This window comes from Lepisosteus platostomus, chromosome 5, assembly GCF_059453375.1.
Source record: "Lepisosteus platostomus isolate fLepPlt1 chromosome 5, fLepPlt1.hap1, whole genome shotgun sequence".
Classification (NCBI taxonomy): domain Eukaryota; kingdom Metazoa; phylum Chordata; class Actinopteri; order Semionotiformes; family Lepisosteidae; genus Lepisosteus; species Lepisosteus platostomus.
The window spans coordinates 44,864,095-44,884,545 of record NC_142615.1 but is presented as its reverse complement, the minus strand read 5'-3'; the positions used below and the strand labels follow the sequence as shown (position 1 = coordinate 44,884,545).

The window sequence follows — 20,451 nt, the reverse complement described above, 5'->3', positions numbered from 1 at the left end:
TGTGTGCTGATTGGTTGAGAGTTTGGCAGGCATTGGAGACCCACGTGGTATTTCCACGCCCTGCCAGTCCCTGATTGGTTGATCAAGGTGAGATATGAGTCACTTACTCTTGACACTTAGGAATGCAGTCCAGATGTCCATTTGGCACTCCCTAGACAGATAGGCGCCAATGGATGACCATTGATCATGATAGCCAGGCTTAGCTAAGTGCATCCCCATCTGGGAGCTGTCCCTTATCAAAAGAAAACATCTTAAATCAGCCTGCATGAATACTTTCTCTGTGGCTGCACCACAGAGATGGAAGGTGAGATGGGGCCTCATTTAGGACAGCATACCACCACTTAATTCTGTCTTATTAACAAGCATTGCCGCTACAACGGCATCTCTCCTGTCAAACTTCCTCCTGACGTGTTTGACAGGATCTGGGCCGTGGTGAACAGTGGGAAAGACGCTCTGTGGAGAGTGAGGAACATGGGGCTGTTCAAAGGCATCGAGGTCCCAGTCAAGGCAGCAGGTAGCCTGGCCCTGTTCATCACCCAAGAGAACTATTACCTCAGAGATCTGTGGAGAGAAAGGAGGGAGGAAGCAGAAAATCTGTGGGAAATAGAGAGCATAGGTCAATATCTCAAGAAACTGTGAAAAACATTATCATGTTTAAGTAAAGAATGTGATTTACACCAGAAAAAAAGAAATTGTTGCTATGTAACTGGTACCGTGTCAAAATGTAATGAGATGTGATCATATATACTGTTTTAAGTATGTATATTAATGTAAAGCTTTCTAATTTGTGATGTCCTGTATTCTTTTGTGAAAAGAAAATAAAGTTCTTAAAAAATCGATTCACCCAGGGCGAGGCTCGGCCATTGCACTCCGGCTGTGCTGACCCCTGCGAATTCCCCAAATGTGGGAATCTCGACTGCATAATTTCTGGTAGTGGGGGACTGCGTTCGCGCTCTCTCCTGATGTGCTTGGTCCAATATCAGATACGGAAGAGTTAGGACACCACGAGCTGCGATAGGATCCCAGTTCGAAAGGAGTCGATGCCACTGCTGGTTCCCGGTTTCTTTTAGTTAGAGGTCCGGAGAAGCATTTCAAGCTGGTTACACTACTCCTTCCGAACATTCATTCCCTTTTCAAAGTCAGTCGTTTTGCTGTTGTCTGCATTATTTAGGCTGATTATCGAGGTTAGCCTTTATTTGGTCATGGGGGCTTCGGTACTGTATGCTAATTCTCAAGACAGTTTCACCCGTTTTCTGATTGCTAGGTTCTGTACCAGTGCAGACATGTCAAACAGTGAATGGCTGTACCTCTATTGTATCCGTGCTCAATGAATGAAATCAGTAATAAATGAATATATGTATAGTTATACGAAAAACAAGTGGTTTATCGACTCATCTTCATTTGCTGATTTAGAGGCAGCTTCGATATTCGGGGGAGGCGTAAAACATGGTGCTGATCTTTGGAAAGCAGGAGGCAAAACTGACACGTTCTCATACAAGGAGCTGAAACCAGGCCACCTGGGTGAAGATCAGGTATCGTAACCGCTAGACCATATGGGAGCATACAGCCATGTTGTGCGTGCGTCATGTAAGCAAACTGTAATTGCTGCCTTCATGACCTGCTTGATGGAGAAAACACACAAGAGAGTTGGCACTCAGAGTGTCGAAGGGTTGATGTATACTAGGGCTCAGTTGAAATGCAGTGTCAGGACTTTTCCGACTAGTGTCACACAAAGAGAGTACATCCTTTCCTACTGGCCGTGTATGTCTCGGTAACTCGCTGTGATCGTATAGTGCTCAGAATTTGTGTTGTGGCCGCAACAACCCCGGTTCGAATCCGCATACTGGCAGAATAGGAGGAGTACTGCCTGACTGGATCGTTGATGAACGACAGAGGCCACTCCGACCTCCTCTTGGTTTTCTTCAATGACTTACTAAGGATCTTCTTCACATTCGCCCATGCAGGAGAAGCCAGTTACACCAAAGCAAATGCAGGAAAGTGCATTTCAAGCAGAGACCAGGAGGGACTTGTTTACACCGAGAGTGGTCGGAGAATGGAACAATGCGCCCAGCCCTGTTGCTGGAGCCGATTCTTGATGAGATCTTGGGCTCACTAAGAGGCCCCCGCTGGATGCTAATCTTTCTGTTGTTCTTGCAGGTCCTGCGCTGCTTTTGAGCCGACAGAGCTCGTCCTGGTCTGTCGGCACAGCCCAATTGCAAATGATCGGCTCCACGTACAGAAGGAACGTGCGTTTGGTACAAGAGTGCACGAAGGCACCGGAAATACATTGGGAACAAATGACCGGTCGTTCAAGACCTCTGTGAAGTACAGGAGCGTGCAAAACGAGGCTGTTTCCGCCCGGTCTCGAACCGGGGACCTTTCGTGTGTTAGGCGAACGTGATAGCCGCTACACTACGGAAACCTGCAGGGACTGTTGCTGGTGTCTTGCTTGTGTTTCGGGCTGAGAAAGGGACGCGTCACTTTAGGCAGGGGGCGCTGGAGAGAGGAACAAAGGGCGCGATGAAACAAAATGCCGAAACCCGGGATCAAACCAGGGACCTGTAGATCTTCAGTCTAACGCTCTCCCAACTGAGCTATTTTGGCGGTGCAGAGAGCCCACAGCCACCTGCTCCAGCCTTCCTGTGTTGCGGCATGAGCGCACCAAGAGTAGCGGGAGAGTGTTGCAGGAACGTCACTCTGAAGGAAAGCCACCCAGGTGCGCCCTCTGAGCTCTGTCCAGCGCATCTTCCTCGCATGGACTCCTGCCTGCGACGGGCAGGAAACAATTAGCAAGAACAGAACGACACCCTATGGGTGTCTCATGACCGCACCTTAGGTTGTGACACGTGCAGGTGTGAGGGGTTGCCGGGCTACTTTGGAGCAGAGCTTGGGCGGAGGGGGGGCGGGAAAGCAGACAAAGAGGTGACACCTCAAGGTCTGCACGATCACAGCTCTCCGCCGCCCCAGGCTTCCGCTCGATAAGCTACTGGACACACCCGCCCCTCCTCACACAGACCGTGGAAAAGCCCCCGAGTGGGAGGGCTCTCTCTTCCTCCCAGGAGCTCTTGGACACGACGCACAGACAGGGCGCGGGGAGCCGCCGCCTGCAAACACGGCTCCAGGCAGGACTCCACTCCGCAGGAGCCGCAGAGCAGAGGAGATGGGGGCAGCTTAGCTCCTGTGCAGAGACCTGAGGTGTTGTTGCTGCGGACGCTGTCTTTTCTGCACTCGGGGTAGGAGTGAATGTTGAGTTGCCCTTAGAAATGAAGCAGAGCACTTCAACGGCACGGGTGTGTGTGTGTGCGTGCGCCCTGGTGATTCTGGGAGACAGATCGAACCTGGGCTAAAAGAGAGGGGGCTTAGCCCTCTTCCATTTGCTAGTTCAAAGTTGTACAACCCATTTGTATCTGCTAGGTGGTGCAGTCGTCGTCCACAAAGAAGGCTTTGAAAAGCGTCAAAGGCAAGTCATTCCGAGTTGGTCGTCTGTGTTTTCCGTTCAGACGCGAAATGCTGAAATTTTCTCTCGTCTCCTCGGTTGTCATTTCTGCTCCGTAAAGGAATCACAGCACGCGTCGCCTTCCAGCACGCTGGGTCGGGACACGATGCCGGGGGTCGGAGCATGCGATGTCTTCCTCGTTAGTATAGTGGCAAGTATCCCCGCCTGTCACGCGGGAGACCGGGGTTCGATTCCCCGACGGGGAGTAGCTTTTCTCTTACCTCCTTAGAGAAAGGACTGCCTTTCACTTCTCTGTTTTCTAACACAGCGTCGTGCACCTTTTCATTGCTCTCGCTTTCGGAGCCTCCGCACGGCACACGACTCGACTTCAGGAAGCACATTGAAGTGAAAGCAGGAAGCGCTACGACATGCACTGTGCAGATCCCGCCACACTAAGAGGTGAGTGGGTCTGTTCGATGCACAAAGAACGCTTTGATAAGCGTCAAAGGCAAGTCATTCCGAGTTGGTCGTCTGTGTTTTCCGTTCAGACGCGAAATGCTGAAATGATCTCTCGGCTCCTCGGTTGTCATTTCTGCTCCGTAAAGGAATCACAGCACGCGTCGGCTTCCAGCACGGTGGGTCGGGACACGATGCCGGGGGTCGGAGAGAGCGATGTCTCTCAATAATAATACAGTGCGTGATCTCTTGTCCCAGCTTGGGGAACAGACAGTGAGCCTGTCTCTCAATAATAATAATACAGTGTGTGATCTCCTGTTCCAGTCTGGGAAACAGAAAGTGAGCCTGTCTCTCAGTAATAATAATATAGTGTGTGATCCACTGTCCCAGCTTGAGGAACAGAAAGTGAGCCTGTCTCTCAATAATAATAATACAGTGTGTGATCTCCTGTCCCAGACTGAGGAACAGTGAGCAGTCCTAATAGTTACCGCTTTCCTGATTTAGCTCAGCAGCTTTTATTTCGCCTGAAGCGCAAGCAACTTGTGAGAACAGGTTGGGTTTGCTGTGCTCAACTGGCTCGGCGTCTTCGTGTCGTAGCGCCGCAACGGTTTGTTTTCCTTCCTTCTCTTTTCAGCCCAGAAGAAACATTTTACTTGTTCCTTTTGTAGCCCACGCATGCCGACGCCTGTGTTGTGTTATGTTGTGGATTTTCTCCTTTTTGAATTTGTACTCCTCCTCCCTCTCTCTCCCTACCTCTACCTCTCCCGCTCTGTGGGGCCAGCAGGGGGTACTGCTGGCCCCACAGAGAGGGAGAGGTAGAGGTAGGGAGAGAGGTAGGGAAGGGAAAAGGGAGAGGTAGGGAGAGAGGTAGAGAGAGGGAGAGGTAGAGATAGGGAGAGAGAGGAGGAGTACAAATTCAAGCAGAGGCCTCAGTGGAGCACTGTCGTATGGCCCTGACATCAATCCCTCAACTCTCTGCATAAAGCAGTGTCTTATGGCCATGACATCCCACCCCCACCACTCTCAGTGGAAAGCACTGTCGTATAACCATGACATCCTACCTCCACCGCTCTCTGTGAAAAGCAGTATCTCCAGGCCCTGACATCCCACCCCCACCACTCTCTGCGTAAAGAAATATCGTCAGGCCCTTACATCCCACCCCCGCCACTCTCTACGTAAAGAAGTTTCATATGGCCCTGGCAACCACCCCTCCACTCTCTGCATAAAGTAGTGTCGTCAAGCCCTGACATCCCACCCCCGCCACTCTCTGCGTAAACCAGTGTCGTCAAGCCCTGACATCCCACCCCCGCCACTCTCTGCGTAAAGAAGTATCGTCAGGTCTTGTCATCCCAACCCCGCCACTCTCTGCGTAAAGCAGTACCTTCAGGCCTTGACATCCCACCCCCGCTACTCGCTGTGTAAAGCAATGTCGTTTGGCCCTGACATCCCACCCCCGCCACTCTCAGCATAAAGCAGTGAATTACGACCCTGACATCGCACCCCCTCCACTCTCTCTGAAAAGCAGTATCGTCAGGCCCTGACATCCCACCCACGCCACTCTCTGCCTAAAGCACTGTCGTATGGCCCTGACACCCACCCCTCCACTCTCTGCGTTAAGCAGTGTTGTCAGGCCCTGACATCCCACCCCCTCTACTCTCTCCGTAAAGCACTGTCGTATGGCCCTGACACCCACCCCTCCACTCTCTGCATAAAGCAGTATCGTCAGGCCCTGACATCCCACCCCCGCCACTCTCTGCGTAAAGCAGTATCGTCAGGCCCTGACATCTAACCCCCGCCACTCTCTGCGTTAACTCCTGTCATATGGCCCTGACACCCACCCCTCCACTCTCTGCACAAAGCAGTCTCAACAGGCCCTGACATCCCACCCCCGCCACTCTCTGCGTAAATCACTGTCATATTGCCCTGACATCCAACCACCGCCACTCTCTGCGTAAAGAAGTATCGTATGGCCCTGACACCCACCCCTCCACTCTCTGCATAAAGCAGTATCATCAGGCCCTGACATCCCACCCCTGCCACTGTCTGCGTAAAGAAGTATCGTATGGCCCTGACACCCACCCCTCCACTCTCTGCATAAAGCAGTATCGTCAGGCCCTGACATCCCACCCCCGCCACTCTCTGCGTAAAGAAGTGCCGTATGGCCCTGACACCGACCCCTCCACTCTCTGCATAAAGCAGTGTCGTCAAGCCCTGACATCCCAATGCCGCCACTATCAGCGTAAAGCAGTATCGTCAGGCCCTGATATCCCACCCCCGCCACTCTCTGCATGAAGCAGTGTCTTTATGCCCTGACATCCCACCCCTGCCACTCTCTGCGTTAACCCCTGTCGTATGGCCCTGACACCCACCCCTGCACACTTTGCATATAGCAGTCTCATCAGGCCCTGACATCCCACCCCCGCCACTCTCTGCGTAAAGTAGTATGGTCAGGCTCTGACATCCCACCTACGCCACTCTCTGCCTAAAGCACTGTAATATGGCCCTAAAACTCACCCCTCCACTCTCTGCTTTAAGCAGTGTTGTCAGGCCTTACACCCACCCCTCCACTCTCTGCATGAAGCAGTGTCTTTATGCCCTGACATCCCACCCCTGCCACTCTCTGCGAAAAGAAGTGTCGTATGGCCCTGACATCCCAGCCTCGCCACTCACTGCGTTAAGCACTGTCGTATGACCTGACACCCACCCATCCACTCTCTGCATGAAGCAGTGTCTTTATGCCATGACATCCTACCCCCGCCATTCTCTCCGTAAAGCACTGTCGTATGGCCCTGACATCACAGCCTCACCGCTCACTGCGTTAAGCACTGTCGTATGGCCCTGACACCCACCTCTCCACTCTCTGCATAAAGCAGTGTCGTCAAGCCCTGACATCCCACCCCCGCCACTATCTGCGTAAAGCAGTATCGTCAGGCTCTGACATCCCACCCCTGCCATTCTCTGCGAAAAAAGGTGTCGTATGGCCCTGACACTCACCCCTCCACTCTCTGGGTTAAGCAATGTTGTCAGGCCCTGACATCCCACCCCCTCCACTCTCTCCGTAAAGCACTGTCGTATGGCCCTGACATCACAGCCTCACCACTCACTGCGTTAAGCACTGTCGTATGGCCCTGGCACCCACCTCTCCACTCTCTGCATAAAGCAGTGTCGTCAAGCCCTGACATCCCACCCCCGCCACTATCTGCGTAAAGCAGTATCGTCAGGCTCTGACATCCCACCCATGCCACTCTCTCCGTAAAGAATTGTCGTATGGCCCTGATACCCACCCCTCCATTCTCTGCATAAACCGGTCTATTCATGCCCTGACATCCCACCCCCGCCACTCTCTGCGTAAAGCAGTATCGTCACGCCATGACATCCAACCCCCGCCACTCTCTAAATAAATAAGTGTCGTATTGCCCTGACACCCACCCCTCCACTCTCTGCATTAAGCAGTCTCGTCAGGCCCTGACATCCCACCCCCGCCACTCTCTGCGTAAAGCACTGTCGTATGGCCCTGACATCCCAGCCTCGCCGCTCACTGTGTTAAGCACTTTCGTATGGCCCTGATACCCACCCCTCCATTCTCTGCATAAACCGGTGTCTTCATGCCCTGACATCCCACCCCCGCCACTCTCTGTGTTAACTCCTGTCGTGTGGCCCTGACATCCAACCCCCGGCATTCTCTGCGTAAAGCAGTATCGTCAGGCCCTGACATCCAAGCCCTGTCACTCTCTGCGTAAATAAGTGTCGTATGGCCATGACAACCACCCCTCCACTCTCTGCATAAAGCAGTGTTGTCAAACACTGACATCCCACCCCCGCCACTCTCTGCGTAAAGCAGTATGGTCAGGCCCTGACATCCGACCCCCTCCACTCTCTGCGTAAAGCAGTATCGTCACACCCTGACATCCAACCCCCGCCACTCTCTGAATAAATAAGTGTCGTATAGCCCTGACATCCCACCCCCGCCACTCTCTGCGTAAAGCACTGTCGTATGGCCCTGACATCCCAGCCTCGCCGCTCACTGTGTTAAGCACTTTCGTATGGCCCTGATACCCACCCCTGCCACTCTCTGCGAAAAGAAGTGTCGTATGACCCTGATACGCACCCCTCCACTCTCTGCATTAAGCAGTGCTGTCAGGCTCTGACATCAAAAACCCGCCACTCTCTGCGTTAACCCCTGTCGTATGGCCCTGACACCCACCCCTCCACTCTCTGCATAAAGCATTCTCATCAGGCCCTGACATCCCACCCCCGCCACTCTCTGCGTAAAGCAGTACGGTCAGGCCCTGACATCCTACCCCCGCCACTCTCTGCCTAAAGCACTGTCATATTGCCCTGACACCCACCCCTCCACTCTCTGCGTTAAGCAGTGTTGTCAGGCCCTGACATCCCACCCCCTCCACTCTCTGCGTAAAGCACTGTCGTATGGCCCTGACATCCCAGCCTCGCCGCTCATTGCGTTAAGCACTGTCGTATGACCTGACACCGACCCATCCACTCTCTGCATGAAGCAGTGTCTTTATGCCCTGAAATCCCACCCCCGCCACTCTCTGCGTAAAGCAGTATCATCAGGCCCTGACATCCCACACTCGCCACTCTCTGTGTAAAGAAATGTCGTATGGCCCTAACATCTAACCCCCGCCACTCTCTACGATAAGCAGTATTGTCAGGCCCTGACACCCACCCCTCAACTCTATGCATAATGCAGTCTCGTGAGGCCCTGACATCCCAACACCACCACTCTCTGTGTAAAGCAGTATCGTCAGGCCCTGACATCCCATCCCCTCCACTCTCTGCGTTAACCCCTGTCGTATGGCCCTGACACCCACCCTTCCACTCTCTGCATAAAGAAGTCTCATCAGGCCCTGACATCCCACCCCCGCCACTCTCTGCGTAAAGCACTGTCGTATGGCCCTGACATCCAACCCCTTCCACTCTCTGCGTATAGCAGTATCGTCAGGCCCTGACATCCCACCCCTGCCAATCTCTGCGTAAAGCACTGTCGTATGGCCCTGACACCCACCCCTCCACTCTCTGCGTTAAGCAATGTTCTCAGGCTCTGACATCCCACCCGACCACTGTCTATGTAAAGAAGTGCTGTATGGCCCTGACACCCACCCCTCCAATCTCTGCATAAAACAGTCTCATCAGGCCCTGACATCCCACCCCCGCCACTCTCTCCGTAAAGCAGTATCGTCAGGCTCTGACATCCCACCACTGCCACTCCCTGCCTAAAGAAGTGTCGTATAGCCCTGATGAGCACCCCTCCACTCTCTGCATAAAGCAGTGTCGTCAAGCCCTGACATCCCACCCCCGCCACTCTCTGCGTAAAGCAGTATGATCAGGCCCTGACATCCCACTCCCGCCACTCACTACCTAAAGCACTGTCATATGGCCCTGACACCCACCCCTCCACTCTCTGCGTAAAGCACTGTCGTATGGCCCTGAAACCAATCCCTCCACTCTCTGCATAAAGAATTGTCGTAAGGCTCTGACACCCACCCCTCCACTCTGTGCATAAAGCAGTGTCTTCATGCCCTGACATCCCACCACCGCCACTATCTGCGTAAAGCAGTATCGTCAGGCTCTGACATCCCACCACTGCCACTCCCTGCCTAAAGAAGTGTCGTATAGCCCTGATGAGCACCCCTCCACTCTCTGCGTTAAGCAGTGTTTTCAGGCTCTGACATCCCACCCCTGCCACTCCCTGCCTAAAGAAGTGTCGAATGGCCCTGACACCCACCCCTCCACTCTCTGCATAAAGCAGTGTCGTCAAGCCCTGACATCCCACCCCCGCCACTCTCTGCGTAAAGCAGTATGGTCAGGCCCTGACATCCCACTCCCGCCACTCACTGCCTAAAGCACTGTCATATGGCCCTGACACCCACCCCACCACTCTCCGGGTTAGGCAGTGTTCTCAGGCTCTGACATCCCACCCCCGCCACTGTCTACGTAAAGAAGTGTCGTATGGCCCTGACACCCACCACTCCACTCTCTGCATAAAGCAGTCTCATCAGGCCCTGACATCACTCCCCCTCCACTCTCAGTGTAAAGCACTGTCGTTTGGCACTGACACCCAACCTTTCACTCTCTGCATAAAGCAATGTTGTCAAGCCCTGACATCCCACCCCCGCCACTCTCTGCGTAAGGAAGTGTCGTATGGCCCTGACACCCACCCCCGCCACTCTCTGCGTAAAGCAGTATGATCAGGCCCTGACATCCCACCCCCGCCACTCTCTGCCTAATGATGTGTCGTATGGCCCTGAGACCCACCCCCGCCACTCTCTGCATAAAGTAGTGTCATCAAGCCCTGACATCCCACCCCCGCCACTCTCTGCGTAAAGCAGTATGGTCAGATCATGACATCCCACCCCGCCACTCTCTGCATAAAACAGTCGCCAAGACCTGACATCCAACCACCGCCATTCTCTGCGTAAAGCAGTATCGTCAGGCCCTGACATCCCACCTCTGTCACTCTCTGCGTAAAGAAGTGTCGTATGGCCCTGACACCCACCCCTCCGCTCTTTGCATAAAGCAGTGTCGTCAAGCCCTGACATCCCATCCCCTCCACTATCTGCGTAAAGCACTGTCGTATGGCCCTGACATCCAACCCCCGCCAATCTCTGCGTAAAGCAGTCTCATCAGGCCCTGACATCCCACCCCCACCACTCTCTGCGTAAAGCAGTATGGTCAGGCCCTGACATCCCACCCCCACCACTCTCTGCGTAAAGCAGTGTCGTATGGCCCTGACATCCCACCGCCGCCACTCTCTGCATAAAACAGTGTTGTCAAGCCCTGACATCCCACCCCGCCACTCTCTGCGTAAAGCATTATGGTCAGGCCCTTACATCCCACTCCCTCCACTCTCTGCGTAAAGCATCGTCTTATGGCCCTGACCTCCCAGCCTCGCCACTCACTGCGTTAAGCACTGTCGTATGGGCCTGACACCAATCCCTCCAGTCTCTGCGTAAAGAATTGTCGTATGGCCCTGACACCCACCCCCGCCACTCTCTGCGTAAAGCAGTATGATCAGGCCCTGACATCCCACCCCCGCCACTCTCTGCCTAATGATGTGTCGTATGGCCCTGAGACCCACCCCCGCCACTCTCTGCATAAAGTAGTGTCGTCAAGCCCTGACATCCCACCCCCGCCATTCTCTGCGTTAAGCAGTATGGTCTGGCCCTTACATCCTACCCCTGCCACTCTCTACCTAAAGTACTGTCATATGGCCCTGACACCCACCCCTCCACTCTCTGTGTAAAGCAGTGTCATCAAGCCCTGACATCCCACCCCCTCCACTATCTGCGTAAAGCACTGTCGTATGGCCCTGACATCCCAGCCTCACCACTCTCTGCGTTAACCCCTGTCGTATGGCCCTGACACCTGTAGTGTGCTCTCTGAAGGCACCAGTTCTGTAGGGTTTGGGCATATACACGAGGATACATTTATTAATACATAAAATATGCACATAAACCTAACAGATCTTATCGAGAGGGTTATCAGAATACAAAAGGTATATATTCAGTCAGTTACAAAGAGTTACATATATCAAGAGGACATACGTTCAGTATATCATGCATTTAGACCGTTTCATAAATGAACTTGGTTATAACTTCTACATTAGATACTCAAAACAAGTACATAACTTAGGAATTAAATTGATATCAACTGGTTGGGATAACAATTGAATTCTCGAGCTGTAATGCATTGAAGTTGAATACTCATCCAATCTCTGGGGATTCAGATCTCCTGCTAGCACAAAGAAACAGTTGCAGGCTGTTGTTGTCCAATCCGCGCTCTCTGGCTCCGTGCCAGGTTGTGCTGTGCGGCTTGCGACGGTGCGCTGCTGATGCTCACTGTTGGCTTTAACTAGCAAAGTTTGTGCACAGGAGAAAAGATGACTGTGGGTCCCAGCAAGTCAGGAAGAGGACCGGTTCGTTCCTGATGAAGAGCTAGTTCTGAATAGTGATTCAGCTGTCCACAGTTCCGACCTGTTCACGAGGCCTGCTGCTGGTTACTCTCTGGCAACCTCCACTCTAGACTCTTAGAACAAAGGAAAGTTCTGGCACTCGGACACACTGGCCGTTCCGTGGTTGTCCGGGCTGAGTCTCAGGATGGTCAGGAGGCACGCTGCGAGAATGTCCTGCCCTTGGGAGCCTTCTGCTCCTGGGCCGTCCTGCCCTGGAATTCTCCTTTGAATTCCCTTTAGAACAGTCCACAGAATCCTCTCCAGAATCTTGCTGAATCTGAATCTCCCTGAATCTCTCAGGCTCTCTGTGTTGCCTGTTTTTACCTGGAGGAACTTCAGCTCATTGATTGGCTGAAAGTTCCATGGGCATCAGAGTCCCACGTGGGTTACTCGGCCCTACCAGTCCCTGATTGGTTGATCAAGGTGAGATATGAGTCACTTACTCCTGACACTTAGGAATGCAGTCCAGATGTCCATGTGGCACTCCCTAGACAGATAGGCGCCAATGTATCACCATTGATCATGATAGCCAGGCTTAGCTAAGTGCATCCCCCTTTGGGAGCTGTCTCAGGACCTTAAATCACCCTGCACTTATGGTCTCTCTGTGGCTGCACCACAGAGATGAACAGAGAAATGGGGCCTCATTTGGGAAGCTCAGAAACACTTAATTCTGCCTTATTATTAAGCCTCGCCGCTACATATCCCCCCTTTTTGAAGGCCACGAGGTCCCGAGGCATTGTTGCCTTCAAAACAAAACAGAGTTAAGTGATGTCCCTTGCCATTAGAACATTAATCTTAAATGTCTACATTACTCCTCGAGAATTCATACCGGAACCAGCATTGGATACAAACAGGATGAATAACATCTGGAGTATGTATAAACACGGTAGGAGACATTATCTAAGTCTAGGAATTACACATCAGGAAGTTCACTGTCAATATCTGATACCTCTGTAGTAGATATTTGGGGAGAAGTCACTTCCTTTCTTTTGACATGCTACCTTTGACTCATTCATGCTACCCAGAGTACATCTTGATGTGAGAGTACATCATTCAGAGTACACTGTCAGTCATGATCCAGCTACCCGGCAGCAGTGTTACAATAACACCAGTCCCTGTTCCCAGCCCCCCGATAAACCACAACACCTGTGTTGGGTATCTGCTAGGGTGGTTTGGAGGTTTGTTCCATTAAAGCAAACTAACTACCTGTACCTCTTCAGGGCTTACTGTTTCTTGGATTTCTATCCAATTCCTTAGTGTGGCACCTGAAGGCATCCACGACCTCAAGTTTGGTCTTATGTTGTCTGGTTCCAGACCGTACAGTGTTAAGTTACCATGCTGTACTATGGCCTCCTCGGAAACTTACAGGAAAACTGTTTGATTAGGTAGCTGCATTGTGGTAGCTGTATCATGCCTGTCACAAGTCATGGTGACAGTTAAATGTGGTGTTTTGACCAGCCATTTACTTCCCACCTGCTCTTCATGGGGTTCATTAACCTCCCTCTGCCCATTAGTAGCTTTACACCCTTCATTGGTGGATCGTTTAGACACAGCCAATGGATAGCTTTGATAGCCATACCCATCTCAAGATTTGGAACTGAATTCAATCTTGGATTGCCTTCTGGGTGAGCTAGGAGCGATGGGGTGGTTAATGTCGCATACTCCTCTACTGAGAAGAGTGGAATCAAGTGGGTTGGGATTTGTGCCATGGCTAGACTGGCTACAGTGGCACTAAGCTCCCTTAACAGGTCTTGTGTCAACATTCTGGCCTGTTGCACACAAGCATAAACCCGCTGTATAACACAGGCAATCATGTCCACTGGTTGGGGGATAAGGTTTAACCCTGTTGCATAGGAAATTGCCTGTAGGGTTTTCCCTAGGCTTTCCAACTTTTGCTGCTGTTGATACAGTCTGTCACTACCCTCTGGCATCTCTGACATCTGCCTTCTTGGGGCAGTCAGGGTGAGAGTGCCAGTAGCAAACAAACCTACCAGAAATAGCAAATGCACAACAGTGGTGGCAGCAATCAGTCCTCCCAAAAGCCTTTTACGGTGGCTGATCCCAGTCATCTCCTTCTGAGTGACTGTTGCCTTTCTAAGCTGGCGCAGCATGTACATGGTGTCTTTCTCAGTATGCCATGTGGCATCTTGGGCACCAACATCCTGGAAATCTGGGGAGATCTGACACAGATGCTGATGCTGCTCCTCCATTTCCAGGACATCTGCTTTTTCGATTTGTTCATGCCTGTGCTCTAGGAACCCTGCAGGGGGCGGTGCAGCGGTGGAGCATGCCTGACCCCCGGCTGAGTGGTCATCTGGACCACCTGAGTGATCTGGAATTGTTACCCCCTTCTCACTGTTCAGGTCCACCCTGCACACTTCCTGAATTAGGAATCCCTCTATCGGCATGTTTACAGTCTTTCGCTGGGGGCCGGTGTAGGACACCTGCTCGCTCCTCCCTTCCCTCGCTAGGGGTTCAGGGAGCTGCCCCAGCACTGGGATAGCCACAGTCTTTGAACTCGCTATCACTCACCAGGCCCATGTCAGTGCAGGCAGGGATTCTGACACCCCACTTTTCCGTGTTCTGCACTGGCAGGCGGGTGGCTTGACCATCCAGCTCCAGCCTGGCTGAACCACTGTTGGTTAGACTCAGACTGACAGACTGAGCTGGTGGCTGTAGGAAAACCGGCTTGGCTTTCATTCCCTGTCCCTTCTGGGGGACTGGGTGTGTTGGAAACCCTGCCGTTGAGGCAGGAAAATCAGGTCGGTCTCACTCACTACCTGGTAGTTGTGAGAAATAATGTTACCTGACTGCAGGTTCCCTGGGTCACAGCAGAGAGAATCGGCATCTGGGATCAGGTGTGTCCACAGCGCAGTAGTCTCAGCGTCCAGCTGGACCTCCTGTCTAACCTGTGAATGTTGCACCAGGGGCACCTGGCGGTACCCCCGTGAAAGCTGCTCAAGCAGATCCTCAGCCGGGAAATGACTTCCATGTATATCCGGGGAACAAGAAAATATTTTTATTTCTTGTCCAGAGGGAACAGAAGGAATCTCCACATAGGCTTCTGTGTTCGGTGGACACTGTGTGAGCACAGTCTGCCTCTTGGCCCCCTTTCCTTCTTTACAGAAGGCTTAGGAACCTTGACCTGTTTCTACACCTTGCCTTTCTGGTGATCCACCAAAGGTTCCTCTCTGAGTCGCATGCCCTTTTCTTTTTCTACCCGTTTGAGCTTGCTGTATGACATCAAACAGCTTTCAACCTCAGTATCAATCAATGTCTCACTGTGTAAGACATCTCCCATGGCAGCCTTGAGGTAAAAGCTTCCTGCTTTTCCTCTCTGTTTTACTGCCTGCTCTGTGACTTCAGGGGTGGAGTCAGCAGTCGCTTGGGAGTGGCTGACCTCATCCAGGCAGGAACCCTTCCGCTCAATCAGATAGACTGAGGGAGGGAGAGGGGGCGGGTCTCCGCCTCCTCCAGTGGAGAGTATCAGCTCATTCACGCTTCCGGCAGCCTTGGGGAGTGGTTGTCCCTGTCCTAATAAAACTTGTTCAAGCCTGGCCAGGTGGGCAGCTACTGAATCCTTTTGTTCAGCTTTATCTAGCCCTTTCCCTCCCCCGGTGTTCTCATGGCACTTAGGACGCTGGGTGCGGTCCTGTGTGAGTGCTTTGGAACGGGGCTTAGCCAGCTCAGGAGCTTGTGCTCCTTTGAGCAGGGGGGAATTAACCCTGCTGGCTCTGACGGCGAACACAGTCGCTTTAACAGCTTTTTGCTCAGAGCGACTTTGGACATCATACTCCCAGGCTTTCTGCACGAATCTCTTAATATCAGTCATTTTCATGGTCTGTGCATCTGTATGCATTAAGATCATCTTTCTGACTGACGGGTGGAGATTCGCAATGAATAAACCCTTGAAATGTGTGTTCTCTTCGCAACCCTCATCATTTCGCCCTGCAAAATAAGTTCATCTAAGTCTCTCGTAATATTCGCGAGGGGACTCTGCTCTCTCGTGCTTAATGTTAAGGGCGGTGGCTATCGCGGCAGTCGGGTCAATAAACGCACTGTATTCTTCGATAAGTGCTTGACACAGCTGTTCAAAGTCATTACAGACTTTCTTCATCTGCCTAGCCATCCACTCATGTACAGCTCTGCTGCTAGTTTTCCTGACCAGAAACACTTTCTCCTGTTCTGTGGCGTTTGGCAGGTACTGCAGGGTATACCTGAGGTCTTGAATATAACTCTCGATATTATTCTCTGACACTGCAGGGTCAAATCTCTCCATGTCCTTCGCTAACTCTCTCAGAGAATGGAGGTTTATTCTCCTAGCTTCTCCGCTGACGGAGATATGGAAGAGATCGTGGTCAGACCTGTCGCTGCTAGAGAGAGTGCTTAATAGCGACTCGAATTCAGACCTTTTAGCAACCATCGTTAAACTTAAAGAGTATTACTTTTAAGTACGAAATCACAGTTTTACCACAGAAAACCACAAGATCAAGTATGCAATCAACCCGGTAGATCGCAAAAGATCACAAAACAATCAAGCACTGCTTAAAGAGCAAGGGGAACTTTTTTTTCTTTCGGCTTTCAGCACACTGTATTGTCGTGTATGAAACCCGCGGCATTTTATATGAATTATTCTGCTTGGTTGACTCATTTCAGTCTTGCCACGCCCACCCAGGGACGCCAAAAATGTAAGAAAACCGGTTCAGGGACGCCAAATATGTAATGTTAGTGGCTCTCTGAAGGCACCAGTTCTGTAGGGTTTGGGCATTTACTGAGACAATTATTAATTGTAGCAGTAAATCACAAAGTTGATTCTTTTGATGGCTTTAGAGTCCAACCATGTGACATAACTCAAACAACGCACAAACACAGGTACTAATACACGAGGAAACATTTATTAATATATAGAATATGCATGCAAACCTAACAGATCTTATCGTAAGGGTTATCAGAATACAAAAGATATAAATTCATTCAGTTACAAAGAGTTACACATATCAAGAGGACATAAGTTCGGTATATCATTCATTTAGACCGTTTCGTAATTGAACTTGTTTACAACTTCTACATGAGATACTCAAAACAAGTACATAACTCTTAGGAATTAAATTGATATCAACTGGTTGGGATAACAATTGAATTCTCGAGCTGTAATGCATTGAAGTTAAATACTCATCCAATTTCTGGGGATTCAGATCTCCTGCGGGCACAAAGAAACAGTTGCAGGCTGTTGCTATCCAATCCGCGCTCTCTGGCTCGGTGCCAGGTTGTGCTGTGCGGCTTGCGACGGTGCGCTGCTGATGCTCACTGTTGGCTTTAACTAGCAAAGTTTGTGCACAGGAGAAAAGATGACTGTGGGTCCCAGCAAGTCAGGAAGAGGACCGGTTCGTTCCTGATGAAGAGCTAGTTCTGAATAGTGATTCAGCTGTCCACAGTTCCGACCTGTTCACGAGGCCTGCTGCTGGTTACTCTCTGGCAACCTCCACTCTAGACTCTTAGAACAAAGGAAAGTTCTGGCACTCGGACACACTGGCCGTTCCGTGGTTGTCCGGGCTGAGTCTCAGGATGGTCAGGAGGCGCGCTGCGAGAATGTCCTGCCCTTGGGAGCCTTCTGCTCCTGGGCCATCCTGCCCTGGAATTCTCCTTTGAATTCCCTTTAGAACAGTCCACAGAATCCTCTCCAGAATCTTGCTGAATCTGAATCTCCCTGAATCTCTCAGGCTCTCTGTGTTGCCTGTTTTTACCTGGAGGAACTTCAGCTCATTGATTGGCTGAAAGTTCCATGGGCATCAGAGTCCCACGTGGGTTACTCGGCCCTACCAGTCCCTGATTGGTTGATCAAGGTGAGATATGAGTCACTTACTCCTGACACTTAGGAATGCAGTCCAGATGTCCAACTGGCACTCCCTAGACAGATAGGCACCAATGGATGACCATTGATCATGATAGCCAGGCTTAGCTAAGTGCATCCCCCTTTGGGAGCTGTCCTTATCAAAAGAAAACATCTTGCATGAATAGTTTCTCTGAGGCTGCACCACAGAGATGAACAGAGAAATGGGGCCTCATTTGGGAAGGCTCAGAACACTTAATACTGCCTTTTTTTATTAAGCCTCGCCGCTACACCACGTTCTCTCTCTTCACTGCCTTCGTCCCCGCTCTATTTCACTTCAGCCTTTCACTCTTGCTTCCTTCCAATGAGGACGGAGCTGCGGGAGAAAGGGCGCTATAGAGGATCGCTGTGGAGAGCTGCTGCTGTGCTTTGACATCTGAGCTCTGTGGAAAATAATCTCAATACAATTCTGAAAAACGCGACTCCCCGAACGCCAGCCGAACAAGTCTTGAAGTGGAAATCTAATAAGTAAATTGATTCTTAAAATGTAGAGAGCTTTGCAAAGAAATATATTGAGGCTTTTAGATAATATATTTCAAGGATGTAATTGCTGTGCTACAGTACGTGCAGAATCTTAGAAAACAGTGCGTCAACAAAGTACACTGTTTAGGTTACTTTAGAAGACAATGTACCAAAACAATATATGCTGTCTGGGTCGTTAGAATTAGCTGAAAGTAACTGATAAGCTTTGAATAACATATCTAGTGCTTCTTCTTTCGCTTTTTGATGTAATCTGTTTTCTCTTAGGGAAAGTGGAAGTTTTAGAAGGGACAAAGCGCTGAGCTTTTTTACAGCGCAACGTCTTGTAAAAACCCTGTACTGCTTGTAACAAATTGAGTCTCTGGTTGCTCCCAATCTTGAAATAAAGACCTTACTCAGGTGAGAACTCTCTCTTGTGGCTTCCTTGATAGTTATATTTCCATGACACCGGTTTTAATGTCTGTAGATTGTATCTTATTTTTATTTTTTGTTTTGTTTCATGTTCATATTATGTGTTTTCACCCAGTTGACTCCAGTTAATAACAGTTCACCCAGTTAATAGCCACTTTTTATGCGCGAAAAACGGGTGATCTTTCTATCTCGTGATCAGCTTACCCAGTGGGCAAAAGACGTATAATATACGTCTATTAAACGCATACCTTAGACCTCTAAATGTGGTCTACAATTCGTCTAGAATGAAATTCTAATATACGTCTAAAGTTATACGTCAATTATACGTCTATGTTTAGACGTTCATTATACATAAATGGTTGGAGTTCTATTATACGGATAACTTTAGAGGTCTATTATACGTATAACTTTAGAGGACTATTATACGTATATGGTTAGAGGTCTATTATACGTATAACTTTAGAGGTCTATTATACGTATATGGTTAGAGGTCTATTATACGTATAACTTTAGACGTCTATTATACGTATATGGTTAGAGGTCTATTATACGGATAACATTAGAGGTCTATTATACATCAAAGATAGATTTTATAGGTGTAAAATACAAGTAAACCAAGCCAATGATTAGGTTTAGAAATTTATTCTGAAAATACACATTCACACCTGAAACATACGTATTTCAAATTATACATTGTATACAATCAATCAACAATCAACATATGGGCAATAATCATAAAAAACACAACTAGTCTTAAACTTCAGCTACAAATTCTGGTAACATGGCAATATACAGTATAGTAATGACAAACACAAAACTAATTACATTAACACACTAACTCAAAACCACATTTTGATTCAAATATACATTTTAAAATGTACAACTTCTATATTTCCAAGAAAAAAAAATATTACAATGGAAGTTAAGACGATTTTTGTCCACTATTTGCAAACCCTGTCTAATTGTCCTAACAGTTAGAACCAAAAACCTATTATTTTCAGAGTCCAGATCTCCTGGCCCCCTGCCTTGCATATGCATTCTTCAAGTAACACATTGCGTGCTCCTTTATTTCTTTTTCTGTTGATGTAGGGTGGGACTTCAGCACCGCAGCTAGGAGAAAATTATATAATATTACTTCCCAAATAAATGATGATTAATATCTTCTTTAGTATAATCTAAAAAATGAACAGTTTACTAAGCTCAAAGCTGAAATAAATGTATAAAATTTGGCTTGCATCATAGCAGTTGAGCAATAAAGTCTGTCCTAATTAAAGAGTACCCAAAGTTTGAAAGTACAACATAGAATAAGAATAAGAGAAACGGCAAAACGATTTTGTGTCATCTTCCCCATTCACACTATTTTATGTGCCATTTTTTTGCTTATTCACGTACTATTTTAATCAAAATAATATTAAGAAAGATCTGTATGTATTCAGATAGTATTATTATTGTTCATACTTACTCGTCAAAAGAGGATTGCTGAGATATTTGCGGATATACTTCTACGTTTGAAAAACGTGTCCAAAATGGTGACCAACGAATACTAGCAATGCATTGTGGTATATAACCGGAAAATATGCTGGGTTCGATATTTTCTCAACGTATGCGTTTAATAATGTTGTCGATATTATGGTTGAAATTTAACATTGATAATACATCGCGGCTATGTGCCCCCTGCTATGAGCTGATGTGCAATTTTAACACATGCAGTTAGTAAGGATCCGTCACTGTTGTATGGTATTATATATAATGACATTATGGAATAGGAGGGGGACAGGCCTGGCATCGCGGGGGGAGGGGGGAATA

The 20,451-nt window shown here is 49.5% G+C and overlaps 2 non-coding genes across 2 annotated transcripts; both read left to right on the top strand.

The window, feature by feature from the left end:
* The first annotated feature begins 799 nt into the window (after positions 1–799).
* LOC148667041 (U1 spliceosomal RNA) lies at positions 800–962 on the top strand. Its single transcript, XR_015937522.1, has one exon. It is a non-coding gene; the product is annotated as a U1 spliceosomal RNA (small nuclear RNA).
* A 2,668-nt stretch (positions 963–3,630) lies between these two features.
* On the top strand, positions 3,631–3,702 carry trnad-guc (transfer RNA aspartic acid (anticodon GUC)). The gene has a single exon. It is a non-coding gene; the product is annotated as a tRNA-Asp (tRNA).
* The last annotated feature ends 16,749 nt before the right edge of the window (positions 3,703–20,451 follow it).